Genomic DNA, 14,607 nt, shown 5'->3' on the forward strand with positions numbered 1-14,607 from the left:
CCGCTCGAGCGGAGACTCTTGAGCTCGAGCGTAGATTAGCAGGTCACAGTAGTTTGACAGGGCAAGCACAGATACTGGTGGGTGCGATTTTACGCTCGAGCGGAAACTCCTACGCTCGAGCGCATCTCAGCTTATTCATATGCAGTTTTTGGTCAGTCCGCTCGAGCGGGCTGTTGTGAGCTCGAGCGGAGATCGCGGATCCAGTTCTCTATTTAAAGCTGCTAAGGGTGTTTTTGGAAAGAAGTTTTTTTCTAGATCTGATCAAAACAAACTAGGGTTGTGTTTAAAGTCTTCTTGGGAGATTTTTGATTTTTTTCCTTGATGTTCTTAAGAGAGTTCTGAACTTATGCATTAAAATTCATACATCAAGGAGGTTGCTTCTTAAGTTTCAAGTGAGTTCTCTTCGGTGGATTCCGAAGATCAAAGCGTAGGATCCAAAAGGCGTTTGAGTCTACGCAGTCGTTAATTCGACGAGTGAAGTTGTGGTGTGGAATCAACTTCAGAATCAATTCCGTGACGAAGGTGTGGTGAAAAGAGTTACAGAAGATTCAGAGACAAATTGACTAGGGTTGGGTAATTTGTATGATTTCTTTGTAATCTTTTCGTTCTTCAGTAGTGGATTGATAGTGGCGGTTCGCCCGTGGTTTTTGATTACAATTGAAGGTTCTTCAATTGTGGTTTTTTCCACGTAAAAAATCGTTTGTGTTGATTTATTGTTTATTCTAAAAAACAAACAAACTAAAATCACTCTCGTAAGTGTTTGATGATTTTAGGTTGAGTGTTTTGAATTTATTGGGTTTTGGAATTAGTTAATCTTGATCTAATCACAAATCACGTAGGATTTTCAAAATTGATTTATGTTCATCCCTTCATTATCTTCTTTATCTTTTCCTTCACCTTTACTTTTCCTCCTAAATTCCTTTACAAATTTATAATTCAAACACAATTTAAGGCTCCATTTTGAATAAGTGAATCTAAAATGAAGGGATTCGAATTAAATTTCAAAGAAATTTAAAAAGGCTAATTGTTGAATATAGACTGATAGTTCTAAACTAAAACGAAGGATGAGATAGAGGCAGAAAAGGTGTAATTTGGTAATTTGGAAAGATTTCAAATTATTTTGCTTAGCATACTACATCAAATTAGGGAGAAAGGTGTGGTTTGCACTTCTAAAAGTGCACATCGTAAGAAATGTTATGGTATTTGGTAGGGGGATTGTGGTAAAAGTGACGAATAGAGGTATATTTTTTGAAAGTGCACATCGTAGTAGCTTCCTTGAATTAAATGTCCTCTTAGGACTGTATTTGGTTCATGAATTTTGGAATGAATTTGGAAAGGAAAAGGGAAAAGATAGATGAAATGTGAATAGAATATAATTACATTTTACCTACGTTTTGCACACCTTTTCCCATACCTTTCCAAATCTCTCCCCAAATCCATAACAAAACAAAGCTTAAGTGATATCAACTCATGGATGTATTCATTTTAAATCTATAAGATAAATGTAAACTATGCAGCTCTAAATTTAAGAAAGCGTTAAGTGATCCATGTGCTTTATGTCCTAAAAGTGAAAACTTCTTTTGTCACCAAGATTAAAACATATGCTCCCAATATAAACATTCATATATCAACCTTTATGTTGTACCGAGTGATGAGCATGTCAATGACTTGAAAAATCATATATTAAGCATTAAAGACACTCTAAGTACATTATGTTAGTCATTAAGACACTCCAAGCACATTTGCTCTGAGAATTGGGCTAAATTCAACTCAATTAAGTAAAAAAGAGGACTATATTAGAATTTTCCAACCAAAGATCGTTCGTATCCAAATTTTTATGTTTGCTATATTTTAATATATTTATAGTTAAACAATGTGGTAAGAATCTCGTGACATGATCAAATAGCTGAGAGTGCCTAGGTATAGAGAGAAAAATTTTAAAACAAAAGATCTCATGATAATTTTTCCACTATTTGTTAAAATTACGAGCTAGCTCTATTACAAGTAAAAATTATTGAGAAAATGAGTCAATATGTTTTAAATTTTGAAAGAGAACAATTTTATTACCAATGCAATTGTAACTTTTAGGATATTGCTTTTGATAAGAGTTAAACTAGGGGTAGACCTACCAAGAGAGACTGGTGGGGCCGGCCACCCCGGCAAAAAAATAAAATAATAAATAATAAATAAATAAAAACTTAGACCCTATAAAATTTTGAATATTTATAATATACTTAGCATAAAGTCTAGGTAAATTTGACTTGTATCTCCTCATAATTTATCTTATTCCTTGAAATTATTCTTTAATTTCTTACATATTCTAATATTTTTTGAGTTTGGTCTCTCGTCCATAGTTTTCGTGTCATGATCTTATTGTACTTTTTAACACAATAAGACACATCAGTAAATTATATAATCTAAAAGTTTGAATTAAATCTAAAATAAAATGGTATTGAAATCACACCTTAAAAGGACGTAGTTTTGCTTTAACTTAAACTTAAATTGTTAGATTACCACATCTAGATTATTGTAAAAGAGATCAAAAGATTGTTAGATTACCACATCAAGACTATTGTAAAAGAGATAAAAAGCAAAGACTCATTATCCATATTTTCCAACTACTCTATGAACTATATCTTATAATCTTTCTTATTCACCCTCTACAAGTTATAATATTTTTTTTATTTGTATGAATATTACTCTTTTTGTATTCTCTAAAGTGACTGCGATATAAAATGTAAATTTTTGTTCATTTTTTAAGAAATTGAGAAGAATATTTATACAGTAAACCTCTCATTTCTTGAGTGAGAGTGATGGTAAGAATTTCATAACAAACATTCATTTTATAGTTTAACACCATTACATATTTCATTAATATCAATTATAATTAGGACTTTCTCATAATGAACAAATAATAAAATTTTGGCATTTACCACAAATAATATAAGTTTCAGACCCAAGAAAAATACCAAAACAAAAAGTATCAGATAGTAACAAGTTATAAAAACTATGACTTTTGAAATTGTTCCATTGTAGAAGAATATGGGGGAACTCACCAATAGGTCATGTGAGAATTAATGGCATTTTTCATCAAATCTTATTAAAAAACATCACCAATTTTTAACTTTTAGTAACAACTTAAAAATTGTCATAAAAATGTCACTAATTATAAGTTTTAGCGACAGTTTAAAAAATTGTCACAAAAAAGCATCACTAATTTTCAATTTTCAATTTTCAATGACAACTTGAAAAATTTGTCACAGAAAAACGTCACGAATTATAAGTTTTAGAGACAAATTATAAAAAAAAAAAATTGACAAAAAAGTCACTAATTGCCAATTTTTAGTGATATATGTAAAAAATTGTCACAAAAGATTATTTTTAACGACGATTTTACAAGAACCTATTTTTAATAGGAATTGATGTGAATTAAGTCCAACTATTAGGATCTATTGGCAGTTTACCCAAGAATGTACATTGAAAAAAAAATTGTGTAGAATATGTGGGGGATTCTATTTGAACCCAAAATATGTCTCAGTATGCCCAATTTAAATTCATAAATTTTAATTCCTAATATATCTTAATATGAATTTACTAATAAGGACAATACATATTAAACCCAAAATATTTTTTTTTTCTTTCTCATGGTGCACCATAATCAGTTATTCCTATTCAAATCTCTATATCTTCTTCTCCAAGATATCGAAGTTATTTGTTGTTGTTGTTGTTGTTCTTCTTCTTCTTCTTCCTCCGTCCAAAACTCCAATCAACCCTATCAAAACTCACCATTATCACCAACATCCTTATTTTTTTTTTATTATTTTGAAACTCTAAACCCTAAAAGAAAGTTTGAACAAAATCAAATAATGGATGAGAGTAATAATCAAAATAATTTTTTGAAGCAACCCATCAAAAAGGAGGTAAGTATTCATATAGAGGGCTTTCACAATTTTTGTAAAGCACCATCAATTATTTTCTATATCATTTTTTGACAAAAATTAAAGTGCCCAGTAATTAAATTAACAATAACATATTATTTGAGTTGTTCTTATTTTGTCATTTCAATAATACATTATTTGAGAACTATTCTTTTTTGTTAGTGCCTAATACTTATATGCTTATAAATTTGGTTTTTACTTTTTCACGAGCATTTTTGTAGATAATTTATAATGTAAAAGTTTTTTTTTTTTTTTTTTTTTTGTGTATATTGAAAAGTTTTATAATGTTTATGTAAAAGTTTGGTTTTTTCTGTATTTATAATACTCATGTGCTTATAAGATTGGTTTTTCTTTTTGTATTTGAGGATTATTTTCTATATTGAAAAGATTTGAAATAATTTAGTTTGTTTATTATTTATTATTTGGGTTTACCTTGAGGGTAATTTGGGAAAAATAATAGGGTGTAATGAGAGTAAAATAAAATTTTAAATAATTAAACAGGGTGTACTTAGAAATTGAAAGTACTTAATAATTTTTTGGGTGTAAATAGAATCCCCCAAAATATATAAGATTCATAATTTGGGCTCCCTTAAGTCAATTTTTCTGGTTCTGTCCCTAAGTTAAACCTTTCAACTTTCAGTGTGGTATAGAAGTGGCAAAGTTAGAATTTTGATTGAGCAAGCAACATTAAGGTAAATGGTATGTCCATGGATGGTGTCCCCACCCCAATCCACCCCACCCTTCTTGTGCTCATGATGCACTTCTCTCCCAACGTTGACCTATCTTCATCTCTAATTATGATTGTTGCCCCCCCTCCCCCCCCCCAACCCTTTGTATAGTTTGATAGAAGAAACTCAAAGAGGAACCAAGAAGTATTTTATTGAGGCATTTTACCAAACAAGAAACAAATATTGTTGGGGAATTTCCAAAAATAAAATGAATTAGTATTTTGGTAGTTTTCAAAACCTTCCTTGTTTCCTTATAGCTCTTTTAGCTTTGTAACTTGTCCAATATAAAAAAAAAAAAATAAAAAAAAATAAAAAGAGATACTGGGAGATGCCCCTCTTAGGCATTAGTTGGCTTTACTCTTGAGATATTGGTTTCTGGCCAACAAAAACTAACTCAATTAATTAAGTACCAGATAGTTTTTTTTTTTTTTTTTTTTTGGGTTAAACCTAAAATGGATACGTAGATAGACTACTCCACATATCCGTCAGAAAGTATTGTCCTTTAACACCCATAGTGCATCTATAGGGAATCCCACCACACCTATGTCGGAACCGAAGCTATTAAGGCATCCTGTCACACCCCGAATCTTAATTATTCGAAATCATTACCAAAGCCTTTAATTTAGGTCTTTTTTTTTTATTATAGATATATACAAATATCTATTACACTTGAGTAATAGAAATACAATATTACATGTTCTCTCTCTCTCAATGAATATTACAATGACAACAATACATGTCAATCTCCTACCGTACTACAAATAAATAAATACAAATACAAAATCCATTTCCTTTACACCTACTATGAAATTATACAAAGGGATTCAAGAACTCCATAAATCTTCAATCAAATAATCCAAACTTTCTTCCTGTAAAAAAGATAAAACAACAACGGGGTGAGCACTAATGCCTAGTAGAAATCTCATAGTTCTCAATCAATAACTAACACACAGATAGAAATGATCATGCATGCAGGGTGATACCATATAGTAAAGTGACGTTTTATAATTTTAGAATATCATAAGTAGAGTACCTTTTCTCAAAAACTATTTGAACATTTTTAACAAAAACTTTCAGCCATCAAAAATCATCCCTTAACTTTAGAAAATCATAGATCCTTGTGAAACAAACATATTTAAGGAACAACATCATTTAAAAGTTATTAACTAACTCCCAATATATTTCTTATTTAATTTCCATTAAACTTGTTTAATTTCCATTTTTAGTACTCCTCTTTTCCTTTCATTCTTCTTTTCTACTCTTTATTTTTAATTTAAATCCCCGTAACTTCAAGTTCAGGTTCCTTTTTAACTCACCAACAATTCTCCTATACCCAATTCACACCGTTAATTACACCCGCAAAGTTTCATTTCAAGATAACACACTATTAATAAACCCCTTTCAATTCAATCCTTTATTTAATTGCAGAACAATACTCACAATTTACTTTTATTAACACAACTACTTCATTAAGTTTACCATCATAGTCTATAATCCTCATGTCCATCTTTGGTTTCCATTCTTTACAAATAATGCCTCCGCACATTTTCGCTTTAAACCAAATTACACATCAATATGTAATTTCACAAATTCATCACAAGTCACAAATAACATCATCAACTCAACACACTTCTCAACACATAGCTCAACACAATCCACCTTTTGCCGACTTACTACGGAGGGATAGCGGGCACCCAATTCATAACACTTTCCACCTTTCGCCGACTTCTATACGGCGGGAAGTGAACTCCCAAAAACCACTTTCATAAAAGTCGTTTTCTTTCAAAAACCAATTTTCAACTTTTTAAAACCATCCCCCACATTTGCTGGCTACTATAGAAAACCAATTTGTAACATGCTAAATTCGTATTTCAAGTTTTGACCCAATTTATTAACCATTGAGTTAACCATGAACCATCATTTTATAATTAATTTCCACGTTTCATGTCCCAAACACTCCCCACATTTACTGGCCACCAAGCACAGTAGGGCAAGTGGGCACCTCTAACTTTTAGAAAACCTCCACATTTACCGGCCACCAAGCACGGAGGGGCAATTGGACACCCATTTCATTTTTAAAACATCTCCACATTTTCTGGTCACTGAGCACGGAGGGGCAATTGGACACCCATTTCATTTTTAAAACATCTCCACATTTTCCGGCCACCGAGCACGAAGAGGCAATTGGACACCCATCAATCATTATAACTTTTCCCCCCACATTTATCGGCCTACAAGCATGGAAGGACAATTGGGCACCTTTACCAACATACCGATAACATTCCCACATTTTCCGGCCTACAAGCACGGAAGGGCAATTGGGCACCTCAACACACACAACACATTTCAAAATAACCTATTTTAATTAACTTAACACACTCAACCCAACTCAACACAACCCAACACAACTCAACTCAAACTCAACATGATTCAACACAATTCAAGTCAAACTCAACATGATTCAACACAATTCAACATAATCACCACAATTCAACATAATTCAATTCAACACCACCAAATATAATTCAACTTAATTCAAGGTGAACTCTTAAATTTCTATATCATCATTTCATCCCAAAGATCATATCATCCATATCATCAACAAATATTTTTTCCCAATTTTTATTTCATATTGTAGCATGGTTTACAATGTCCATAATAAAGGTTCAATCGCTAATTTTTAACATAATTTTCAAACACTTCCAAAATTCAATTAAACTTGTAGATAGACAATTTAATACCTCAATTTCATGATTCTACTTTCAATTTGGGCAAAATCATTAATTATCATCATGAATCAACTTAGGGTTTTCAAAAAAAATTAATACTTTCAAGAAAATCAAAACTTCTCACACTACTACTTTTTATTCCAATTTTCCCACTGATTATACACTAAAGATTCATAATCCACAACCCAACAATTGAACCCCAACATTTCAAACCCTAAAGCCCAAAATTTCATGATTTAACATTATATGCTAAAAAATGTAGATTTTGTATTTATATAGTCAAAATACCACAAATTTATCTATTAATACAAGTATTGAAGAAGAACTAGGAACCCTACCTCAAGATTCAAGCAAGAAAAGCAAGCTTTGAGAAGAATCCTCCACAAATCCGAATTCCAATCGGTTGGAAAGTGAGATCTTCAAAACCTTCTTCACGTTTTTGCAAGGGATCTTGGCCAAATCTTTGAGAAATTGGAAGTATTGGGGCCGAAATCTCTAAGGTTTTCGGACCTAGGGTGAGAGGAAGGAAGAGAAAAAGGAAAATGCAAAGAATGAGCTAAAAATCACCTTTTAAAGCTACTGAATTCGCGCAGTTCGCTCGAGCGTATCTTTCCTCGCTCGAGCGTACCTGCTTCCAGCACAGATATGAAAACTTCAAACGGATATAACTCTCTCATCGGGATTTCGTTTTAGTCATTCTTGTGTCCAAATTTAAGCCCCGGAAACAAGCTTTCTAATGGATCCAACCTCACATTCAAATTCAAAGTGTGGAAGGAGAAAAGGGCAAAAGAGTGAAGGTTGGTCAAAAACTCAAACTCCGACTTGGGGTTTTTTTATCTAATCTTTCCTATATACCTTGTGAAGGCTTCATTGAAGGTTCCAAACATCACCCAAGGATCCTCAATTATAATATTTAAAGTTCACTTGCCAACCCATCAATATCAAGAGTCCGACAACCATACAAGTTTTAAGGTGACGGGCATCACTTTACATCAACCCAATGTAAATTAAAATTCAAGTCATTATGCACCCTGCATGCTCTAGGTGCTAAGAAGTATGTACAAACCCAACAAGGGTCTATAAAGACCCGAACCCAACCTTTGAGCGAGGAAACCAAATGACTTTAAGGTCAAAGGTAATTCTTCCATAAGCCTTTCCATGGTGATCTCTTCTTCAATGGCAACTTACCTCTTCACTATGAGTGGCTAGCTACCATTATTAGGGTTTTGATGAAACCTTAGCAGAGTAATTGGATTGTAACTTGAGTTTCAATGATTGTAACTTTTGAATAGTTCTAAAACTTTTGATTTGAAATACTCTTTCATTGCTTATTCTATTCCACACTTCTCATTTATGTGAATGTGCATACTTTTGCAATGCAACAATTTTTCCTTGTTGAGAGTATTGTTGGAACAATCTTCTGTGTAAATAAAATAATTCGAAACAATTCAAACAAAATAAAATAAAACTTACAGTATTTATTTTGTAGAACTGAATTAATAATTCAAAGACCAAGTCGAGTGTGTGATACTCTGTCCTTAAGACAGATTCGCCCCGCTATGGTGCTTACGGTTGAGTGGCATCTATCTCCCAGGATATAATGATCTTCACAAAATTGTTGTAGCACACCAAACAAAATTGTACGGCGAACCAAAAGTTGTGTTCTAATACTCTCTTTAATTTATTCTAAATCTAAAATGAAGAATAATGAAAAAGTAGAAAATTCTGGACAGCAATGAGACAAAATTTAGACTGATTTTAGGATACTTTAACATTGCTAGAATGTAGTATTTATAGGCAACTACAAATGACCCGAACAGGTGCATTAAGGAAATGAATAGGTGCAAAACTGGACAGATTCAAAATTTGAATTCAAATAGATTTAGTGACTGTTACAAACTGTAACTGCAGCATAGTTTCTGACAGGTTTGAACCTGTTACAACAGATATAAATACTGTTTCAAAACTGTTTGGGCAATTAAGAAATTTGAAACTGTCTAATAGATTAAAACTGTTTAGAATTTCCGGACTGAATGGACATAAAAATAATTCAATTATTTGGCACAACCTTTGAATTAAATTTTGTCCAAAAAATTAATATTATAACCGACCCAACCCACACCCGCGCCCGGACGGACGGCGGCGACGGCGCGCGCGTGTGGTGGTTTGGGCTAAGGTTCACTTTGTCTATAACTCTTCCCTTCTACAAACCTGGGGTGCCCCTTGGGGCCCAACCCAAGTGTTATAGGCTAGAGTTTATATACACAAATAAACTCTCTTAAAGTTTCAATGTGGGACAACCCATTAAAAACAAACCCACATGTAAATCTTTAAATGTCCATTCCTTGAACCCGAAAACGACGTCAACTTCCCATTCACTCATAAATGGTTTTGACGAACCGTCTTCACCGTGTGACTTGCCACGCGGCAAGGAACACTTCACCCCTTCAGACCTACCCCAAAAGACGTTTGGGGCCCACTCAATTTTGGGCTCAAAGTTGGCCCAAAATATGCCTATACAAACCAATTTTCCAACAATCCCCCACATGAATGGAATTTGACGGAGAGAAAATGCAACAACATGATCTAATTACAGAGAGTACATAAATTGGAAATATTCTGCAAAGGATAAGTAGCTTTTGGCTTTGAACCTTCCCTTGTGAGACACTATCGGATTTACTAGCTAACCAGTGAACATGATGTCTTGAACTGTTCAGCCGTTTATGTAAACCAAGACAATAGAACTCACACAGTATATCCCCAGTCACAGTTTAGTTCTCACTATTGTGTTCATTTTGGCCCCTGAACAACCTGGTCTTTCATGAGTGCTCTAGAGACTTGTAGCCCTTTACAAATCTTATAGAACCGGCCCAGTGCACACTCATATAGGTGATTCTTATGAAGAGTATCCTGCTATACTCCATTAGGTTAACCTGGATATAAGAATCATTAAAAGTTTTACTTAACCTAAAACGCTACAGACATCACTATTTCATCATAGAAATGGGTAGGAGTTAGACTCCCCAATGATCCTTCTGAGGCATTCACAACTCGGTTGTCCCTTTGAACCTAGATCTTGGGATCTCCAGTCAACTAGGTTGGGTTGCCGTTGTGGTAATTCTTATTTAATAGGCTTTAGTCCTATTCCCCTCGATGAATTCTCAACTAACTCTCTTGCTAACCCCTTGGTTAGTGGATCCGCTATGTTGTCTTTAGACTTCACATAATCAATGGAAATAATTCCATTAGAGAGTAGTTGTCTCATGGTATTATGTCGACGACGAATGTGTCACGACTTACCGTTATACATATGACTCTGTGCTCTACCTATAGCTGATTGACTATCGCAATGTATGCATATAACAGGCACTGGTTTGGACCAAATTGGAATATCTTCAAGGAAGTGGCGAAGCCATTCTGCTTCTTCCCCAACTTTCTCTAAAGCTATGAATTTTGATTCCACAGTAGACCTAGCAATGCAAGTCTGTTTGGAAGATTTCCACGATACAGCCGCCCCACTAAGAGTAAAGACATATCTACTGGTGGACTTTGAGTCTCTAGTATCCGATATCCAATTTGCATCACAATATCCTTCAAGTATTGCTGGATATCTAGTATAATTAAGCCCAATGTTACGAGTAAATCAGAGATATCTTAGAACCCTTATAATTGCTTTCCAGTGTTCTACTCCCAGATTACTCGTATATCTACTTAATTTACTTACTACATAAGCTATATCCAAACGAGTGCAGTTCATCAAGTATATTAAGCTTCCAATAATTTGGGCATACTCTAATCGAGAAATACTTTCCTGTACATTCTTAGAAAGATACAAATTAACATTTACAGGTGTTCCAGCAAGATGATCATCATTTTTGCTGAATTTATCAAGTATTTTCTCAATATAATGAGATTGTGACAAAGCATATCCTTCTGATGTTTTGGTAATTTTCATACTAAGAATTACATCAGCAATGCCCATGTCCTTCATGTCAAAATGTTTATTCAACATTTTCTTGGTAGTTTTAATCATATCATTATTACTACCTATGATGAGCATATCATCTACATACAGACGTACAATGACATAACCTTTGTCTATGTTTTTAATATAAACACATTTGTCACACTCATTAATTTTAAATCCATTTGACATCATTGCCTTGTCAAATTTCTCATGCCATTGCTTTGACGCTTGTTTTAAACCATATAATGATTTAACCAATTTACACACTTTCTTTTCTTTCCCTGAAACAGAAAACCCTTATGGTTGTTCCATGTAAATTTCTTCATTTAACTCACCATTTAAGAAAGCGGTTTTCACATCCATTTGATGAATTTCTAGATTGTATAGAGATGCAATGGCAATTAGCATTCTAATGAATGTTATTCTAGTAACCGGTGAGTATGTGTCAAAGTAATCAAGACCTTCTCTTTGTCTAAAACCTTTGACCACAAGTCTTACCTTGTATTTGTCAATTGATCCATCTGCTTTCATTTTCCTTTTGAAAATTCACTTGTACCCAAGAGGTTTACAACCTGGTGGCAAGTCCACTAATTCCCAAGTGTGATTTTGCAATATGGATTCAACTTCACTGTTGACAGCTTCTTTCCATAAAGGAGCTTCAGGGCTGAACATAGCCTCTTTAAAAGTTAAAGGCTCATTTTCTAACAAATATGTTAGAAAATCTGGACCAAAAGATTTTGAGGTTCTAGCACGTTTACTACGCCTAGGTTCTTCTTCCTCATTTTGGTCTAACTCTTGCTCTTGTTCTTGATCATGTTCTTGATCTTGACTAGTAATAGCATCATGAGATCTTTTATTGTTACTAGTCTCTTGTCCAGTCTTATTTGGAAATACATGTTCAAAGAAAGATGCATTCCGAGACTCAATAATAGTATTTACATGCATTTCGGTATGTTCTGATTTATGAATCAAAAACCGATATGCACTATTATTCTTAGCATAACCAATGAAAATGCAATCAATGGTCTTAGGACCTATCTTAGTCTTTTTAGGACTAGGAATAGCTACTTTAGCCAAACACCCCCACACTTTTAATTATTTGTAGGGTAGTACTCTTCCATGCCACAATTCATAAGGTGCTTGATTCACTTTCTTTCGGGGTACTTTATTAAGTATATAATTAGCAGAAAGTATTGCTTTCCCCCATAAGTTCTGAGGTAATCCAGAACTTATTAACATGACATTCATCATTTCTTTTAAAGTCCTATTTTTCCTTTCAACATTTCCATTTTGCTGAGGTGAGTAAAGAGCGGTGGTTTGATGAATTATTCCATGTTCTTTACAAAATTCACCAAAAGGTGATTCATATTCACCACCTCTATCACTTCTAAGTTTCTTGATTTTCTTTCTAAGTTGATTTTCAACTTCATTCTTATATTAAATGAAAGTTTCCAAAGCTTCATCATTGGTTCGAATTAAATAAACATAACTATATCTAGTATAGTCATCTATAAAAGTGATAAAATACTTTTTCCCACCTCTAGTTTGAATTCATTTAAAATCACAAATGTCATTATGAATTAATTCAAGTGGCTTCGTACTTCTTTCAATTGAATGAAAATGAGTTTTTGATAATTTTGCCTCAACACAAATTTCACATTTATGATTTGAATCAATTGCAAATTTAGGTAAACATTCCATATTAATTAATCTACGCAAAGATCTATAATTAACATGTCCTAGTCTACCATGCCATAAATTTGAAGGCTCAAGCAAGTAAAAAGAAGATGTATTATTATTAATAACTGAGGGTACAACGGTCATTACATTTAACTTGAAAAGTCCATCAGACATGTAACCTTTTCCTACATACATCCCATTCTTAGTAAGTATAAATTTATCACTCTAAAAAACTAGCCTAAACCCATTCTTGCTCAACAGAGATCCGGAAACAAGATTCTTGCGAATATCCGGTACATGTGGCACATTGTTGAGAGTGAGTTCCTTTCCAGATGTCATCTTAAGTAGAATCTTTCCTTGTCCTTCAACTTTGGAAGTTGAGGAGTTGCCCATAAAGAGTTGTTCACCATTGTCCACTGTAGAATAAGATGTGAACATCTTTTTGTCGGCACAAATATGGCAAGTAACACCAGTGTCCACCCACCATTATTTAGGATTTCCGACAAGATTTGCCTCGGAAATAACTGCAGAAAGATTGATGTCATCGACACCATTGGAAATATTGTCCACTTCGGTCATATGGGCTTGAGCAGGCTTCTTGCTTGTTTTTCTATTGCTTTTGCCTTTGCTACGGCAATTTTTGGCCCGATGTCCCTCTTTGTCACAAATGTAACATTTGCCATTAAACTTGTACTTTTTATTCCCCCCCCCCCTTTAGAGCCTTGTGATGAACTTTCTCCAGAAGACTTTCGTTTCTTGGTTTTTTAAGCATGTTCCACCACATTGGCCTTAGACTCCATAGGATGCTTACCAGCCCGCTTTTCAAAATTGCGGTTGTCCTCCTCAATCCTCAAATGCACAATTAATTTGTCCATAGAAATTTCTTTGCGCTTGTGTTTGAGGTAGTTCTTGAATTCCTTCCAGCCTTTTGGTAATTTTTCAATTAAGGCTGCAACTTGGAAGGATTCACTGAGAGACATGCCTTCTGCGTGAATGTCATGAAGAATGAGTTGGAAATCTTGAGCTTGGCTGATCACAGTTTTTGAATCAATCATTACAAAATCCAGGAATCTGCCAACCACAAATTTCTTTGAGCCGGCATCTTCCGTTTTGTACTTTTTCTCCAATGATTCCCAAAGTTCCTTTGTTGTCTTGATTGGACTGTAGACATTGTATAATGTGTTGTCAAGTCCATTCAAGATGTAGTTCCGGCAAAGGAAATCAACATGTTTCCAAACATCAACCGTAGCAACCACTTGCCGGTCGGTTTCATCCTCTTTTAGGATAGGAGCATCTTCACGGAGGAAACGAGCTAGGTGCAGAGTTATAAGATAGAACAACATTTTCGGTTGCCATCTTTTAAAGTCAGTTCCTGAGAACTTCTCTGGCTTCTCTCCATGATTTATTGGTACTGTCACCACATGAGAGGGGGTTGGTGCAATTGCAACCACCACAGTAGTACTTGTTTGGACATTAGTTTCAGTAGCCATCAATTCTAATTTATAAACAAAATTATAATTAGAATTTACACTACACAGAAAATTAAACCAAATACACAGAATTAA

The 14,607-nt window shown here is 33.8% G+C and overlaps 1 pseudogene; it reads left to right on the forward strand.

The window, feature by feature from the left end:
- The window catches only part of LOC114317845 (protein EARLY-RESPONSIVE TO DEHYDRATION 7, chloroplastic pseudogene), a 29,076-nt pseudogene that overhangs the window by 470 nt on the left and 13,999 nt on the right, over positions 1-14,607 (forward strand).

Source organism: Camellia sinensis, chromosome 11 (genome assembly GCF_055761805.1).
Source record: "Camellia sinensis isolate YWXY chromosome 11, ASM5576180v1, whole genome shotgun sequence".
NCBI classification, from domain to species: Eukaryota; Viridiplantae; Streptophyta; class Magnoliopsida; order Ericales; family Theaceae; genus Camellia; species Camellia sinensis.